This window comes from Molothrus ater, chromosome 1 (genome assembly GCF_012460135.2).
Source record: "Molothrus ater isolate BHLD 08-10-18 breed brown headed cowbird chromosome 1, BPBGC_Mater_1.1, whole genome shotgun sequence".
Taxonomy (NCBI): domain Eukaryota; kingdom Metazoa; phylum Chordata; class Aves; order Passeriformes; family Icteridae; genus Molothrus; species Molothrus ater.
The window spans coordinates 39,876,818-39,895,782 of NC_050478.2; the positions used below are offsets into that span (position 1 = coordinate 39,876,818).

An 18,965-nucleotide genomic window follows, 5' to 3' on the forward strand; every position below is an offset into this window, starting at 1 on the left:
GGTCCGGATTGGAGAAGAAGGGATGTAGTCTTTATAATCTTCAAATTTATCATCCTATTAAGCTGTTGAATCATGTGTTTGGATTTATCAATATAAAAATTTAGTAGTATTCCATCCTTGGGACATTCTAGTATGTGTTGGAAGTTTTTAAATGGCACTGCCCTGTTTTGAGCACTCATCCTCTTAATACATTTTTGGTATTGCTTCCCTTGATGAGGTCCTCACCCTCTCAGCCAGACACTTGGAGGGTGTTCACCGTGCCTAGATGATGCAGTCAGTGCTCAGGATGTTGCAGCATGAATGGGCTGAAGTGTTAGTGGGGAGAGAGCCACCACAATTTAAACTTGTGAATGGTGCACCTGAGCCAGCAGAGTCACTGTGTGGAGAAGTTTCCTGAAGAGCTGAGCTGAAGGCCTTACTCCCAGGCTCTCCTTGTTCCCACTCTCTTTTCCTTCTCTCAGTGAGGGCTAAACCAGCTCAGGCAGTCATGCACTGGGTGTGGGTAAGGTTCCCTGGAGATGGTAGATATGATCTCTGTAGAGCATGCAGGAGCTAAAGGGAAATTAATGGGATGTAATGCTCAGGTGCAGGTGAAGGATGAGGGGGGGGGAAATCCCCCTGATGTGTATTGCACCCTCAGTGGTCCTCAGTGCTGCCTTGGAGCAGAGAAGGAGAAGGAGCTGTGGCTGAAGCTCAGTGCTGTGGCTGGTTAAGTGGAGACAGAGCAGAAGACTTCAGGAGAGCAAAACATCTGAAGATTCACAGGGCTAGCGTGATATTTGGGAATTGCTGTGTGGAATGGTGGCATTTTGTCAATTTGTTTTGTAATGACAGTAAACTGAATATTGAACAGCTTAAATCTAAGCAACTGTCATTTCATGCTTTGGTGAAGAGGGAGTGGGTGAGTGAGATAGTAGGGGTAAATTGTTAATAGGAGTGAAACCAATATGTGCAGCTTTCTCTGAACCTGCCCACCTCTCTTTTTTTGGTGTAATATTGAGCAGCTGGGGCTGTGCTATCTCTGCTTACCATCACTAATCAGGCTATAGATCTCTGGGGACATGCTTTCCACTCAGTTGCTGTGGTAGAAGTCTAAGCTTATTACCTAGATTACTTGCATATAGACCAACAAAATCACATAAACAGATTTTGAGCCTTTTTTGTCAGTGTGGTTCATGAGACATACTCTCATTTTTTGAGTGCTCTTTGTTCAGTCAGAGAAGAAACCACTTGTACTCTAAATGAGAGAGCATTTGCACTATTGCCTTTTTTTTCTTCTTTGTGTAAAATTGTATTGCTTTTAGTAGAACTAAAATTAATAGAGTTCACTGGAAATTAAATTATTCACTTTGTTTAAAAATGGCATAGTCCATAGTTTTCATAGTCCTTAGTCTTCATGCCTGCCTGTAAAAACACCGGACACAAACTTGACCAACTTAGTTACAGAAGTGTTTGCTGCTGTAATTGAATTTCTTCAGCTATTTCAAGCATTTTTCAGGGAGACTTTCCCCTTCCTTGAATTCCATAGGGCTTTTATCTTAAGTATCCCACTGGTGACCCTATATGTATTTTTTAATGCTGTGTTAGGTAGGTCTGTTTATGAGTTGCTGTTCTAGACTGCTCTCTCCAGAGATGTAATTTAGAACTGGTGTTTCATTCAGTACTATGCTTACCTTGGTCCGAATCTACAATTTTGTCTGTTCCTTAACTTTCAGACCGATGACTCATTCCTTTGCTTCATGGGATTGCTGCATGTGATCTTATCCCACTCTGAGATGAGCTTTGGAAATGAGCTAACAAGAAATGTTTACAGCATTCAGCATAAATCACAATTCCACAGAGAAACTTAAGGGTAAAAAAAAGAAAAAAAACCAGTTTCCTATAACTTGAAGATGAATCTATACCTAAGGGACTCCTTGTTTTCTCCCAGGTAGCAAGTGACAGGACCAGAGAAGATGGCCTCATTACACCAGGGGAGGTTTAGACTGGATATTAGGAAAATGTTCTTCACTGAAGTGGTGTTCTAGGCATTGGAACAGGCTGCCAGGGAAGTGGTGGAATCACCATCTCTGGAAGTGTTCAGAAGATGTATGGATGTGGCACTTGTGGACATGCTTTAGTAATGGACATGGATGTGGCCAGGTTAATGGTTGGACTCAATGATCTTAGAGGTCTTTTCCAACTTCAGTGATTCTGTGATTTTAAACCATTTAAATTATCTGTTTCATATGACTCCCTCGAGTCTTGGTATATGCAAGAAGATGCTCTCTGCCCCTTTCTAACCTTCATGAGAAGGTGTGCAGAAGCAGATTGGTGCTTCCATTCAGGAACGGGGTGTAGCAAAACCACCTGTGGGAATCCATGTGAAAGAAGAAATCTTAGTGAGATGTCCATTGTATTTGCAGGCATTTTCTTTAGAAGAGCAGTTCCCTGCATGCCATGTCCCCGCATGACTTAGCAGCATCCTGTAGGTGTGAATGCCTGTCTCTGCAGAGCAGGATATGCAAAAGATGAGGGGATGGGTGGTGGAGGTAGACATGGTGACTAACTCTTTATTCCTGGAAGTGCACCCTCTGTGTGGAGGACGGCATTAAGTGTGTCCCAGATAGGCTTCTCACACTGCGTCATTGCTGGGGATTAAGCCATTTTCCCCAAGGATTCTGTACTTGGCAAAAAGCTCTGCAGGAAGTGCTAGTGTGCCTCCAGATTTAAACATATCAGCACTTGCATAATAGGTTTATTCTTTATTATCCACCTTTATTTTCTGTTCTGTGGCACGGTCTTCAGATACTGCACATGATGATTTTGCTCCTGCTGCCATGTGGTCCTACCACGTGGTGAAGGAAGGATGTCCACACTTGCATTATTTACTGTTCCAGAATCCAGGAGTTTTACATTGTTGCTTCACTTTGCTTTCTTCCTAGTATTTCTTCTGGTATTTTTATTTTTATTTTTTAAAAAATCAAACATTAAGGCTAGTGATTGTTACCACAAAACTGGTTGTTCTTATTTCCAACTAAAAGACAATTAGTGAACTCCAACTGAAAGAATTATCAGGGTGTAATTTTGCCTTTTTTGAGGAGGCAGAGGGAATTCACTTACATCAATCTTTCTGTTTGCTAGGTCTGTGAAGACCACAAGGCTTCTCTAGGTGATTCTAACATGTTCATGCTGATTTTGAATGATAAGGGGAAATTTGCAGTGAAGACTTGTCATGAAATTTGAGGAGTGAGTACCTTTATGCTCAAGGTAAATGAATAATCTCTTTCTGTATTTAGGTACAAGTCCCAGCCATCCCTCTTGCTGATGGTATCCTTTAGAACTAACCTGGGTTATTGTATGTGCAGAGTGCAAACTGTGAAATGATACCAGGCAATGTTTTTGTGGTTATCTGTTTGTAAGGGGTGTCATGGTAGCTAAGGGCAGTGTAGAGTTTACACTCAGCATGTTCAACTTGTCTTCCAAAGGCTGTATTCATACCCCTTTGTAGCCAGCCACCTGGGACCTCTTTTCACCTGCTAAATGTTTCTTGTGGTCATTTGGAAGGTCTGCATGACTACAGTCCATAAGATCTTTCTTCATCCTGGCAAAACATGTTGGCACAAGTTAGTAGCTAGGTGGTAAGGGTCAAAGCTAGGATTTCTCAAAAGTCTGTGTATTGGGTTCCTTCAGAGCACAGGAAAAATGTGAAAGAGGAGCATGGACTAATTCTGTTTAACAGCTTGTGCAAAATATATGTAGGAGTGTAAAGAAGAAACTGTCACTACTGAATCTCAGAAGAAGTAAATGTAAGAAAAATGTTTAGAATTCAGGGAAGAAGGAGAATATAGTGTGCACAGATATAATGTGAAGCATCAAGTTCTTGTTCAAAAAAGAAAGCCATTCAAAGGCCATTTGGGAAATTTGAGTAGTTTTCGGTGGGCATATTCTGTTGTATCTTGCTACCAGTTAACAAGTCTCTAAGTTTTTGGTGCGTGTCATAGTTTTGGCACATACCACTGCAGCTTGCTGACTAAGGCTAGTGAAATTTGTTTTTACTGAGGATGGGTATCCTCATAGGACATGCATAAAGAGTTTGGCTGATTTATTCTTCACCTTTTGAGAGAGCTAAAATGTTCATTACAAACAGCTTGTAAAATAGCAAAGAGCATTTTGTCGTTAGTGTTATGTGAACACAAATTTTCTGTGTGATTTTATATGAAGCAAACAGAAAAAAAGCACAGCAGTTTACCCCATGTATTTGGCTTCTATCAGTATAGAAAAATATTTGCTTAAATGGATGTGACTTCTGTTTGGTCTTATAAGGGAAAATATGTTTATACTTCACTTCTATTTGCCATACTGTTTAATCTTGCTTACTTTATGTAGCCATGCTTAAATATACCATATTATATAGTATTTTTATTAATTATCTGGGCATTTGAATTTCCTCTGCATGGCCCTTTTCCACCATGAGAAAAGCAGTGAGCAGTGGTTTTCAGTACTCAAAATTAATGACTGAGGGCAAGTATGTGGTGGGCTCCTTTTATTAGGCTTAGTACCTAAGGGAGCTTCTCTTCATTGTAAAACAGTAGTAGAAATTAAACTTGTTGTCTTGAAGTGTAAAACCAAATTGTCCAAGGCATTTAAGAGGAATTTTTCTGCTATCAGTGCTATTACTACATGAATTTCAAAAGTATTTCTGTTTCTGTTACTGTGAACTTGAAAATTCAGGTGGTAGTTGATTTTTTTTTTTTTTCCCAAGGCAGGAACTGCATGATCCTGTAGGTCATTTGCTTACATGTGGAGGTTATCCTTATGGATGACTCCCTCGGTGGCTTTGGAAAAAGTCTGGTCAAGCAGAGGTGCCCCCCTTCTCACCTCCAGATTATCTGGACCTGAGAGGTATTGGGCAGAGGTGGTATGCCTTGCTTCTGCAGTGTCTTCTGGTGCTTGAGCTTTCCTGCAGAGCTCGGACTCCTGGGGGGCTCTGGGATTTCTGGGTTAAGCAAATAGCCTGATAGAGGGTTTGGATCATGCCAGGAGATGAAAACAGCCCTGCTGGATCTGCTGGAAGATAGCAAGAGAAAGCCACACAGAATCCCTGAGCGAATGCAGTGACAGACACCAAGCACACCCGAGGGCTCTTAGTTTGGCAAGCTGAGGACAGCATTAAAAAGCCTTTTTTCCTTTTAAGGCTACAAATCCCAACAGGAAGCTTCAGGGAAAACCTTGGTAGCTTGTTCCTGCAGAGTTGTTTTTTTTTTCTCTTGGCAAATGTCATATCCCTGTAGAGGGTTGTGAATTGGCCTCAGATGTTCTAAGAGAGTATTGTAAATGAAGGATGGAAAAATGTATTTCCTATTACAATCCATTTGACTGACAAAATTAATAACAAAAGTTGGAATTTTAGAATGCTTGTTCAGTGGTCTTGTTTCCTTTTGAAGCTTTCTAGCTACACTTTGAGGATTATCTTCTGTAATTTGTGTACAGAAAACAGAATGAAAGTTTCCCCTTGTTTTCTTGCCAGCTTGAGTGTTATTTTGGTGCTCAAAAGCATTAAAAAAAAAACTCTCAAACTTCTTTTGTTTCTCTGTTTGGTTTCTTTAAGAGCAGTGTTTTTAAAACAGCTTGTATGAGAGTAGGCACCTAAGTTGGTGTTTGATGCATTGAATTCAGTTAATCACTTAATTGGTCCATTAGGTTCTTAGGAATTTATTTACCTAAATAAATTGACTGTGTGTGACTTGTTATCATTTAAAAAACTTCTCCTTTCAAGAGTTTACAGATAAGTTTATGCATATTTACTGGGGATATTGTCATGCTATCAATTCAGTAATTCAATTTGTTGACTTCAGTTACAAAAATGAATAAACATTTGCAGTTTTGGTCCTTTGTTTTTGGATGCTGGTGTGAGTTAAAAAAGAAGAATACTATTTTGATTTAGAGTCACAGAGCAACATTGTAATTGTGTCTCTTCAGTGTTAGTTGGCTAATATAACTGTTTCTCAGGAAGCACTGTTCTTGTGGAAAGGAACTTCATTTCAATTAATGCTTTACACCATGTTCCTTTCAAATAGTGTTTTTAAAAGAGAACATCTGTAATTGAATCTGCTTACTTACTGTAGTCATAGTGGAAACTGTACTCAGTGGTAAGATATTTCATAAAATCTGAGTGATAGAAAACATCTTCAGCCAAGTTCTTGTTTGGAATATGTGTTTATAACTAACTGTGTTGCAAGTGAAGAACCCCATGAATTGCATCTCTTCTTTTCAGACCACACAGGTTGTACAGTCTTGTGTAACATAAAGAGGAAATAAAAATGTGCATCTGTAGGAGTTAAGCATTATGCTGCAAAGCCTAGAATTACCTCTGTCTTAAGTTCTGCTGCTTTTGAGTATTTTCGTCTTGAACTGTAGTTCTTTCAGCTGTTCTGTTTAACTTGATTGGAAGTAATCATGGAATGGCTGAGGCTGCAAAGAATATCTGGAGATTACTTAGTCCACTGCTTAAGCATGTTGCTCAAAGCTATGTCCACCAGGCTTGGATGGAGATGCCACAACCTCTCTCAATAACCTGTTCCAGATGTGACCACCCCCACAGTAGGGAGAGGGAAAAAAGAAAAATAAAATATTTTCTTGCTTTCAGATGGAGTTCCTTGTATTTCAGTTTGTGCCCATTGCCTCCTTTTGCTGGGCACAACTGGGAAGAGTCTGTCTTCATTATTGTCTCCCATCAGTTGTTTATACGTACTGATGAGACCTGCCCTGAGCCTTCTCCAAGCTGAACAGTCCTTGGAATCTCAGCCTCTCATACATCAGATCTTCCAGTTCTTTTATCACCTTTGTGGCCTTTGCTGACTTGTTTCAGTCCATGTTTTGCACATACCAGGAAGCCCAGGACTAACAGCTCTGTGCAGGTGTCTCACCAGGGCTGAGTGGAGGGAGAGGAGCATCCTTAACCTGCTGGTGATGCTCTTTCTAAAGCAGCCCATGATGCTGTTACCCACCTTTCTGTGAGGGCACACACTTTGTGTCTGTCAGGACCCTGATGTTGCTCTCTGCAAGCCTGCTTTCCAGCTGATCAGGCCCCAGCATGTAGTGATGCATGGAGCTAAGCAGACCCAGGTGCAGAACTGATCACCTTTGCTGAGCTGCATGAGGTTCCTGCCAGCATGTTCTCCAGCCAGTCCAGGTCCTTCTCCTGTCTCCTCCAGTCCAGGATGGCAGCACACCCACCTGGTGCATCAACTGCTCCTCCCTGGTTTTGTCATCAACCAGCTTGCTGGAGGTTCTCTCCCACCCTCCAGGTTGGTTGTGAAAATGTTAAATGATGTTGGTCCCAGTACTGACCCCTGGAGTGCTCCACTAGTGATGGGCCTCTTGCTGGACTTCGTGCTGCTGTGCACAGCCTTTTGAGCCAAGCAGTTCAGCCAGTGTTCTCTCCACCTCACCATGTCCATGTTTAGTCTGTACTTCATCAGTGTGTCAATAAGGATGTTACGGGAGACGGCATCAAAAGCTCTGCTGAAGTCAAGATAAATTAACATCCACTTCTTTCTCATCTCAGCAGGCATCTCATTGCAGAAAACTATCAGGTTGTTCAGATGTGATTTCTGCTTTCATAAATCTCTGCTGACTATTCCCAGTCATTTGATTTTACTCCATATGTTAAGGTAATTGTTCCCAGATTTATTTGCTGATCACCTCCCCAGGGTTGGAGGTGAAACTGGCCTGCCTAGTTTATGGGATCCTCTTTCTTGAAAATAGGACTGGCTTTCATGCAGTCCTCAAGAAATTCATCTGATCCCTATGATCTTTGAAAGATCGTTTGGAGTAGCCTCCTGTAAACTTCAGTCAGCTCCCTCAGCACTCATGGATGCATCCCCCCTGGATCCATGGGCTTGTGTATGTCCAGTGTGGTTAAATGTCCCTTCACTGGATCCTCCTCTGCTGACAACAAGCCTTTATGGCTCCAGATTCTCTCAATGGTTGCAGGGCCCTGGGTTTTCTGAGCATAGAATATTGAAGGAAGAAGTACCTTTTCAATTGACAGCCTTTTTCCTAGTAGTCTGTCTTTCCAGAGACAGAGATTCACTTAATGTGCTTTAGACACAAACCAGTCCTGTGCAGAGTGCATGTATTAAAAAAATTTAGAGTGTGTTGATAGACCTGTATTTAAATTAAGCTATTAATGTCTTTCCATGATTACACTAAAAAAGAACTCTGCACAAAGCAGTATGAAGGTGCGAGTTTTTCCTGTGTGCTTCTTTCCTGTGTTGGCTTGGCTGAGTGCTGACTGTGCAGAGATGTGTAACAGGAGTGACTACAGACAGTGCAGCAATTTCAGAGGTGGTTTTCATGTGTCAGAACAACAAGGGGAATTAGTCTGCAGTCACATTCGTGTTGCCATCAAGAGCTGTCGTCCATGCCTGAACAAGGTTGTTTTAAGCCTGCAGGGGTGTAACAGTCCCAATCTACAAGTGTTTATGTGCAGTTGTCAAATGGGGAGAAAGAAGGAGGAAAAAAAAAGTGAAGCTTTTATTTCCAGCTCAGTAGGAACCTGACAGCTCCTGAGCTCAGCAGGACCAGAAAATGCTGCTTCTTGGGTGAAGCCATCAGCCTGAGGCAGGATTTTGGCTCCTGCCTTCTTCTGAGCTCCAAGCCCGGCAGCAGTCTGGGCTAACGGGTGCAAAGCACAGAACACCCCTTGGCTGCTGAGCATGTGCCACTGATGGGGAGCAGAGGTTGGTCAGCCCTGCCCTCCAGAGAGACATGGGGCATCCACACTGAATGCAGTGGGAGCTGAGGAGCCACTCGTCCTCAAGCAGTGTTCATTTACCTTTCCAGCATGGCTCCACCAGATTTAAGTTCATAGTAACTTTTTAAAAGCCTTTCCCTTTCTTAGATTCCAGAAACAGCCAGTGACTCTCAGAGGGTTGCGCAGCACTTAGGACTCAGCCTAGCAGCACATGGAGATCTGCCAGGGTTGCTCCTCCTCCTGCATGGAAGCAAGAATGGCTGTGCATGTGAATTGTGGCACTGCCTCAAAATTAGTGGGAGGCTAGAAGTGTTGCAGTAATTATTCCCAAGAGTAGTTGTACCAACTTCTGGGCTGCTTTCTGCTGGCACTGCTACACAAAAAAAGGTTGTTTATTTTCCTCAGCATATCTGCTGCTGTCATCACATCTTGTGAAGTCAAAATTGCAGTGTGTGTGTCTGTTCATGGTGGACCATTCATAAAATAGCCCACATCGGGTGTCTCCTGTGAAAACACATTGCAGGACCTCACCACAACCATCTGAGCTTCTGCTTCAGATCATTGCTCAGCTCCTGAGTGTGAGCCCAGCCAAGCAGCATTCAGTGGGGCCACCTTGTTCACAAAGAGCTGCAACCTTTAGTGCACCAGAGAATCGATCACCTTCTCTTTGTTTTGAAGAGAGCTGACTGAAAGCTCCAGAAGGAGGAACTGATAACAGTACCATATTTTTATAAAGACAGAAAAATACCAGCATGGTTTAAATTTTGTATTTTGGTTGAAGTTTTTCATGTTGTATAATGTTTTTAATTTTTCCAAAAATTTTTGATATTCATATTTAATAAAGAAAATATGTATGTTCCAGTGACACTAAATAGCCATTAAAATTTTAGTAGCAGTATTGATATGGGTGCTATGAAAAATGCAGCAGAAATAAGAAACTACTTAACTGAAGGAATGCCACTGTATAGGAAAAGATATTATTTTTTTTCCTCTTTGTTAAACTTCAGGCCAGGTTCTGTTTTAATGAGTAAAGGTAGGGTGTAGCATTTTGCCTGGGAAATACTTGGGTAACTTAAAATACGTACTAACATCTTATAATTATGAGTCTTTTTTCCTCTCATTTTACTACTAAAATTTATTCTAAGAGAAGCCTAGCTATTTATTTTGTTATTAATAAATGATTGCCTTACTAAGGCAGATGTTAGTCATTGATGGAGAACTAATAATTCATTCTTAATGGAGCTTTTTGTACAGCCATTAAAGTAACTTTATAATATGAAATGATGATGTGGTGAGTTAGTATGGTAGATGAACTTGGAAGACACCTCCTGGATGGATGGTTGACTTGCCCACTCCTCCCTGTTTGCAGAGGTCGCTGCATTTTTATGTGCAACTTTGAAGAATTCTAGAGGGGCTATTTGCAAAATGACAGTTTTTTGGTGGAAAGAGAAAGGAGAGGTTGAATATATTAATCAAAAGGAAGGCAGAGCCATCATAGGAGCTTTTTGGGGCTGTTGAGGCTCATTCCCCAAGGAGCCACGGGCTTGCCAGCCTGCAGTCCCCTTGCTTGCCATGGTGCAGCTATGTGGTGGCTGGTAACACACACTGGTAACCATAGCTGTGGTTGTCTCCCTTTTGTGTTCTGAGTACACTTTTGAGCTCAGAGCACTGTGAGAGCCCTGGTGGTGCAATAACATGTGGCTGTTACCACTGTGAACACCCTACTGCTGCTCACATATCATGGATCAGTGTGAAGACAGGTTGATAGCACTGTATTGACTGAAGTTTAACACTGGGCTGCTCCTCGGGCTAGCAATGGTTTTAAATGTAGGATTGCAAGGATGGGCTCTCCTTGCAGCTGGAAGAGATGGAAGATTTGTAATTTTCAGAAAGCATCCTTTTGGGGTGCATGCAAACTGTTCCTGGGCCAGAACAAGTGACACTGAAAGGTGTATGGCACCACTTCATTACAGAAGCCTAATCTGTTTTAATGTGCTTGAGCTAGTTTGTTATCGTCACTGTCCAGTGGGGAAGGGCAGGATGGACTGGAGGATACCTTTGCCAGACTGAAAGCAAGAAGGGAAGCACTCAGAAGTGCAGCTGTGCTCAGATCTGAACCAGCTTATGAAGATGGCTGCATGTTGCTGCAGAACTGTGGCACTGCATCTATGGCAACTAAGGAAAGAAGAATTAGTAAGATAATGTTTCCCGTGATGGTAAGCACAAGGTAAAAGATTAGAAAATGCTGCTCTCAAGTGATAGAGTTTAGTTTACTTGTTGTTGTGGTGTTCTTCGTAGTACATAACCTGGGACTCAACAGTGTTGTTTAGGCCGTTTGGATTTTTTTGTATGTCCTGGACTCCTGACTTGTATTCAGATGTGGGAATTGAATGCATAAGAGGTAAAGGTGCCTTTGAAAAAAGGCGGACAGTTAATAGGGTGCTGTTCATTATTGACTCTCATTGCGAAGGTGTGTAAATATGGGCAAAACTGGTTTTTCCACCATACTAGTGTATCTCTGTCTATTTTATTAGTCAATAGAATGCTGCTGCTGCTGCTGGGCTGTTTCATGGTTTGTCATGTAGCTCCCAGAAAGATAGTATAATTTATAGAACTTGTTAAGGCTTGGCAGTTTCACTGGGCTCCGGGCTTTAAGTAGTTCACCCATGGGCTGGTGAGCCAGTGTGGTCTCTCATGTGAAACTCTCACATCTGGCTTCCTCCTTTCATGGTGCCTGCAGAGGTCTGAGATTAACTTCTACTTCTCTTTATTCTTCGCTATTCCTGCAATTCCACAGGCTTTTCTGTCAGCCTTAAACTTTCCTGTAGATAACACCATTCTTCTAGCCTCTATCTTTTTTTCCTTGAATTAGTAGTCCTCTCTGTGAGACAAAGACTTTTCTTTGTAGCTGGGCCATCTCTCTAGGTGTCCCTGAATCATAATATTTGCTTCTGACAGAGGAAAAAAAGTGGGTGAGTTGCTTTGAACTCACATGCTTTTATTTGGGCCAAACAAAAGAGCAAACGAAAGAAACAAAAAAGAGGCAAGTGACAAATAAAGATGAAAATGTCTTAATTTCAAAAGAATATCCATTATTTATTTGTTTTGCCATTATATTTCATTATTTCTCCATTACATTTTTTTGAAGAAATTGTTTCAGGAGAGGAAATAGAAGTCTCATTTTACCAACCACTGCCCAGACCATTTTGGGAAAGTGTAACACAAGGGATGCTTACTGGCAGATAAAGCCACCATCATAGTTGTGCTGAGCACACCTCACTGAGAGTAGCTGTTGCTTCAGGAGCTCGAGGAGAAGCAGGCAAGAAGGAGAGTGTATGTGTGCCATGTGCCAGGCACAGATTCCCCTTGCTTTGATTTGACTTTTATACATCTTACTAGAAATGAGTGGGTTAGTGACTGGGCAGGGATCGCAGGTGACACGCTGGGGCTTGGCATACCAAGGAAAACCTGAGGCCATTTGGACTCCTGTACTGAGTGAAGAAATTCAGCTTTATGGCTCTCCTGGAGTCTGACTGAAATAAGACTGGTAGTAAACAACTTATGTGCTAATAGCAGGGTGCCTTAGCGTGCAGGTGGTTTGGAACAGAAGTGAGTGCCTTTAAGCATTGTTTTATGGTGTTGTGCATTTCAGACTGAAAAATGGCCACAAGCTTTATTACTTCAATATTAACACTTTTTCATTACTCTCTCCCTCCCCCCTCCTGCAAACTGCTGCATTCATCCATTATAGTGACTCTTGTTTCCCCTTCACCTGGCGTTTTTCACAGCGTGGGGGACATGGGTGGCAGGAGGGGCAGCTGAGGACACCATGGACCTCGTCTGTTGCCAAGTGCAGCCAAAGCCCAGGCTTGGCCGGATAACCTGTTGAGGTACCTTGCGGAGCCCTCAACGATGACAACATCCCTCCTGCCATTTCTGCTGGTTTCCAGTGCCCTGCAAGGGCACTGCACCTCTTAGGAGACCTTTTCCCATTAGGTTTTTCCATCCTCCCTCCTGCTCCTTAATGGCAGGGGCTTCTCACTGCAGATGTTGTTATCCATCCTTTCCCAACCCTCGCAATCAGCTGTTTTCACTGCACTTGCCACTGAGGGCTGTGTGCCAGGATGTTTTAAAATTGGGAAACAAGCAGCCTTGAGTCACAGGATTGAATTTGCCCTGTTTTCCTCTGCAATGTGGAGAAATGGTGTTAATTTTTTTTTTTTAAATCCTATTCTTATATTCTCTTTCCCATTCCAAGTGTGTCAAGTTAAGTTTATCTCAGTGCCAGGTGCCAACAGTAACCAGAGTTAAATTAGCCTTCCTGTTTGCTCTGCTTGGGTTTCACTTTTCAACAAGCCTTAGTAAAATTAATTGTGCCCCACATGTCTTTAAATTTCATTATCATGACCTAACTTAATTTGCTATAAATTATTTCTACCTGAGCTTCTTCAGCTGTGAACTTGCAGCCTCAGGTGTCTTGCTTATTGGATCATTGCCCAGCAAATCAAGATTTTTTTTTCCTTCACAACTCCTGCTTTTTGTATCACCTAGGTCTGCCAAAGTCAACTTGGCCGTATAACCTCAGAGGTTATACAGAGGGGACACACAAAGAGCTGATACATTCTTGTCTTTAAAATAAGGGTTTTATTGAACCAAGTTCCTGTTGTGCTCTAGTGTTGCTGATAAAGACCTCTTTTCCTTTAGCGAAAATGTGACCTCAAGGGTTTGTTCTCTTCTTGGAGGTAGCCATTGCAACACTTCATTTTGGCTCTTCCTTCCTTTTGTTTTCTCCTTGGGAAAAACGACTAACTGGAAGATCTCTGCACACTCGGTGTCAAGCAGCTGTGCCTTGCTTTTGTTTTCTGCACAGCTAGGTTCCATGTCTATTAAAGACTGGTGCTTATTTCCACTGAGAGAAGCAGATTTATTTTTTTCTTAGAGCTGTTCCTTTCATTTAGCAGTTGGAGATAACTTTTATTTCAGTGTGGTGAATGTCGAAGGCTCTCTTGCCCCTTACCAGCTGATGAGCTGCAAACAGGCTAAAGATTTTTGCTGAGTAATGGTCAGAGAACCAACCCTTAAAGGATTTCAGCCTGCAACGTCAAGTTGTAATAATGACTTGCTATCATTTTATGTCCTCAGAAGAGACACTTAATACAGCAAGTTTTATTATGACTTTGGAGAAGTCCTACTACAGGGTTAAAAAAAAAAAAAAAATTACCTGACTTCCTGAGAAGCCTTGGGGATGCTCCAGAGCACTTCTTTCAAAATGAAAACATGCTGATTGTTGCTTAGGTGTAACACATGTAATTTGAACTGTTCATTAATGGCAGCTGAGGGCCTGATGTAACTCACCAGCAGATTAAAAAATAGCCAGTTTGTTTAACTTTCATTTGGAGAAAGTGGTAACATAGAACTCTTGATAATGAACAGTGGAACATTATCTTCCAGTATAGCCTTTCTTTTGAAAACAAACACCCTTGCTTGGTGTCTGGATCCTGGTGGAGCAGATGTGTCTGCTGGAGTAGTTTAACTCTTATGGTGATTGTTGATACAGGGTGCTGCAAGAACAGTGGGCACAAAAGGTACTGCCCTGGGCACACAGAAGTCTTCTCAGTTCAGACATACTTCAGTCTGACCTAAATTTTTGGGCTCAATATGAGGTTTACTGGTAAAACGACACGTCATGTGGTAGGCAGGGGGTCAGATTAGATGATCTAATGGCTCCATCTGGCCTTAAATTCTTAATTAGGGGAGTGCTGCCAGCACAAGATGGCATTGAAGCTTTACACTGCTAGATGTTTCTTTCTTGGAAGATCCTCACCTGAAGCAGGGCTGCAGAAATTGTACTTGGGCTAGTTTTTTCCACAGCTTCTAATGGTAGTAGCAGCCAGCAGAACTAAAAGTGGGTCCTGATGGGAACCTACTAGTCTTGCTTTCATGAAAGTACAAAATCTCTGAGTCTGACTATTCCAGATTATCACATGTTGAGCTTTTAGAGCTATAATGATACCTAAATATAGAGAGAAAATCTATTATTAGGGCAGAAAAAAAGGGTAAGTTTCCCTGGCAAGCTAATGAAAAAGAAATTACAGTTATTTGAAGCTGTTCATGGATTGAAATATTAGAAGTGGGGATGTGGTTTTTGGGTGGATGGTTTGATGCAGTAGGTTATGATACTTTGCTTGACACCTTTAGTGCAGAAATGGAATGCTCTTGGCTCTCCAGCTATGCAAATGGCAGTGAGCAGGTGTAATAACCATTGGCACAGCAAAACCAGCATCACTGATCAGCCAGGCAAGGTCAAATGGCTTGCAGCTAACTCAGTGTGTCACTTGATTGTAGGTTACTTGAATGTCTTTTAAAGTTGCTTAATTGCTTATTGATCTCATAATTATTCCATACTCGCTGTCTCTTTTGCTATTTTCTGAATTATATTGTTAAATCACAATTTTAATTTCATTAGGAGAAGCTTGTGGTTTTGAGCATTCACTCTTAGGTTTAGAGCTTTTAATTGGAACTTTCAAACTTGATTGGTTTCTTTTATATGCTGGTACACATTTTATTTTTCTTGCATTTTTCTAAATGAGTTACTCTACTTCTGCATGCTTCTTTAAGGTCCTGGTAATATACAGGTAGCATATTTCAAAGCACAAGGAGCTGAATTAATAACTGCTGAGGTACTATATTTTAACTGCTGTCCCCTTTTGCTAATTTATCTTGTGGGGTTTTTTTCTCCCCTTTAAGATTTTTTCAGAGTAATTGCTCCAGAAGTATGTTCTTTTTCTTGCTAGTCTCATCCTGTGTATTAGTATTATTCAGGTTGCTTCATTTTAGTAATAGCTTCTGCTGGCTTCTTTCCTTTCAAATTCTTTGTGCCATGAATTATTGCTCTGTGTTTGTGTCACTGGGAAGAGTGACAGGAAGAGAAGAGTGCAGGAAGAGAAGCAGCCTTGGCTTCGTGGGTTTTAACACAGCAGGGTAATCTAGACCCAGTAAAAGCAAGAGTTTGTGAAAGTGGGTGCTGAACTGTCACTGTGGCACTTCCTCTGCTCACATCTGTATTTTCTGTTAAGCTGTCTAAACCAAGAAGTGGTTTCATCTGTGGTGACCCATTGTCCTGAGAAGCTGCTCTGTGACAGAGGGTCAGCTGGGAAAAGCAGCTTTCAGCCCATTCTCTGCTTTGTTTTCCTTCTCCCTGTTGTGCTTCGGACTCCACAGCCCCCTCTTGCAGCATTCCCTCGTGCCCAGGTTTTTGCTGCCAGCAGCTGTCTTGCTGTCCTGCTGCTGCTTTGGGCATTGATGGCAGCTTTGCAGAGCCACCAGTGTGTGCCTCTCTGAACAGTCCCCTCAGGTCAGCACGCTCATTTCTGCCTTGCTGACTTTATTATCAGCACAGCCTCCCAGCCTAATCACAAGCCCTGTCCTCTACTAAGTTGCAGGAGCATTTGGGTGAACCTCAAATGAGCCTAAAGATCACAGTACACAGAACGAAATAAACATCCTTAAAAGAGGAAGAAGGGTCTCTAGGTGGTCTGAATCTTGCTTTTCTTTGCAATAGCCTTAGTTTCTTAAAGGCCTGTTGGTTTCTGATAACACAGTTTTGTTAGCAGGGATTAGATTTGTACTTTGCAAAAATAGAATGAGGTCTTCAACTGGGCAAGGACACCATCTGCAGACACCAGATGCAGTTATCAAGATTAAATTGCAAGACTTGCCACTGATTATGCTGGTAATCATTGAGGTAATCAGTGTAATTATCTTGAGATCAAGACAAGATTTTCTCTGATCTGATAGATTCTGCCTAATTAAGTTGAAGGAGCATCCATCATTAGCTACTGGAAAGAGTATGGCTCCAACTGGGCACTTGTCTCTTTCACTTTGATCATGTTATTTTATAATATGGGAGAAAAATAAATTGACAAATACTGTGAAATTGACATCTCATGATGAAAGCATTTTCCATTGGGTTGTATCAGATTTCTTGAAAACTTTCAGCATTCCTTATTAATGAAAGGCTTCTAGGTATTCTCCTCATAACCAGACTTTAGAAAGGACTTTAGTCTGGATCTCTTTACCCAAGAAAGATGAAGCATTTCCACTTCAGGTTATTTTAAGCTTTCAGAGTATATTTTTTTCTTACTATAGATCATGTGGAGGATTGACTCAGTTGCAACTGGAAAGGATTTTCTTTCCTAATAGAATGGTTGTTGATGTTTTCTCAGAAAATGTGACTGAGACTTGGTAGAATATAATCCCAAACTCCGATGCACACTAATAATCTAGAAAAAAGTGATGAGGCTTTGGAGAGCTCTTCACAAGTAGTCGTTTATGTGTGTTGGAGCATTTTCCTTTAGCATCTGTAATGTGGTTTTTCATGTTCTTATATAGTAGTAAAAAATCTTCTTGCAGATGTGTTTGCTGAGCAGGAACTGGCATATCTTGATCTTTGTTCATTTCTTCTATAGGTTGTCAAGACAATTTCTTCTGAATGTAGTGATAAATGATGTTAAAGATTATAATGCATCTTACATCTTGTGCCTTTCATTTTTAACTTGCTTTATGTTGCAACTACATATGCAGTGTAAGTCTATGTAACTTTTTTTTTTTTTTCAAATGGCATAGGTGTGCACACAAAATGCTGTTTATATTTCCCATCAGGGTATATTGCTCAGGGAAGGGACAGGAGCCATCTGTTGTCTATGTCAGATGAAGAGGATGCAGGAGATAACAAAGAGAAGTAGGCAGCACGGAATGCCTTCTAAAAAGCAGGTGATTCAATCTTTGTTAAGGCTCAAAAGAACGAGGTCTAACAGCATCCCCAGCAGCTGTTTCTTTAATTTCCAGCAAGTTACCAAATTTCATTCCAAGAAATGTGTTGCCACAGAAGACTTCCAAGAGCAAAGCATCATAGGAGATGATTGGTAATATTTTTTATGTCATCAATCTGTTATTATATCTGCAAAGTTTCACACAATTATTTATCAGCTGAGACTTGCGAAATAATTCCTGATTTGATGTGAAAAGGAAAAAAAGTCAAATACATTTCTGAACATGAACCCAACCCATCAGTCTTAAAGTGCTGATTCATTTGCCCACACAGTATAATTAAGATATTAATCTGTAATAAGGAGTGATACATTCAGTGATCTCACAATCATAAAGTAATTATAGCTTAAAACGTTCATTTGGCTCTCCTCAACCATTTTATTACTCTGTGACAGGTAAGGGAGGGCATTCATAGCTTAGGATCTATAAACCTTTACCTACACGCTTTGCTTCTACAACTGGAAAAGGTTTGCAGTTATATATAGATGCCTATAACTGGATGTTTTTTGGGAACAAAATGTTGATTGGCATTCTGAGTCCTGTCCTAGGGGAGAATATTTCAGTTTGAGTACATTTGGTGTTTCATTAGATAATGAATCCATTATGTAGTTTAAGTTCAGGCTCACACTGATTAATCATGACATTTCAATTATTCATAGAATCAGTGATCTTTTGCACCCCTTTTTTCCTACCTCATTTGCCGTTGGCTTCTATTAATTTCTCTTTTTACTGCTTTAGGATTTTTCATCTTGCCATATTCTGAATTCCTGAAACTCTTCCACTGCTGGAGACTTTCATCTGGGAATTGAAATGACCTGGCACCTTGCAAGCAGGTCATGGCACCTCTCTGGTTTGGTGCTTCATAGCATCTTAACTGCCTACCTTCAAGGTGGCTGAGCTGTGGAGCAGCCAGGCCTCCACAACTGAGGAGTGACAGGGAGAGATGTGTGAAAGGCACAGATTGTCCTGGGAATCCAAATGGGGTTCTTGTTTCATCTGCTGAATGGAATTTCTTCATGTTGTCCTGGAGCCATGGAGAGGGTTGAGTTGCCTGACTCTCAGTCCCTCTGTGCAGCTAGTGAGATTGCCCTTGGTCCTGGTGGGCTAACAGCACATAGGTGGCGTTATTTTAAAGGATTGTATTGTTTGTTTGGAGGAATTCACTTGGTACCCATGCAATTTGATGTTCGATAGTGCACAGACAGCACAGAAGTCAGAAGTGGCTGCTATGTTCCCCTTTGGGTCCTACTGCTCCTGTCCAGCTCCAGCTCTCAAGTGTGATCACTTTTCAGCTCAGTGCCCACTCGTCAGTCACATTGCCATGATGTAGTTTTATCATATATCCATAGGTGTGTAAAAAAAACCCCTCAACTTCTTATTTTTACATCAATCTTGT

The 18,965-nt window shown here is 41.4% G+C and overlaps 1 protein-coding gene across 10 annotated transcripts in view; it reads left to right on the forward strand.

Annotated features, from left to right (window-relative positions):
- LRRC3B (leucine rich repeat containing 3B) overlaps positions 1–18,965 on the forward strand; it is a 44,524-nt gene that overhangs the window by 17,866 nt on the left and 7,693 nt on the right. For 3 of the 10 annotated variants that reach the window (XM_036406369.1, XM_054515445.1, XM_054515440.1), the window contains one exon: positions 3,124–3,249. The exons of the other annotated variants lie outside the window; for them this stretch is intronic. The gene's annotated coding sequence lies outside the window, so the exon portion shown is untranslated. The remainder of the gene's footprint in view (positions 1–3,123; positions 3,250–18,965) is intronic. 10 annotated transcript variants of the gene reach the window in all.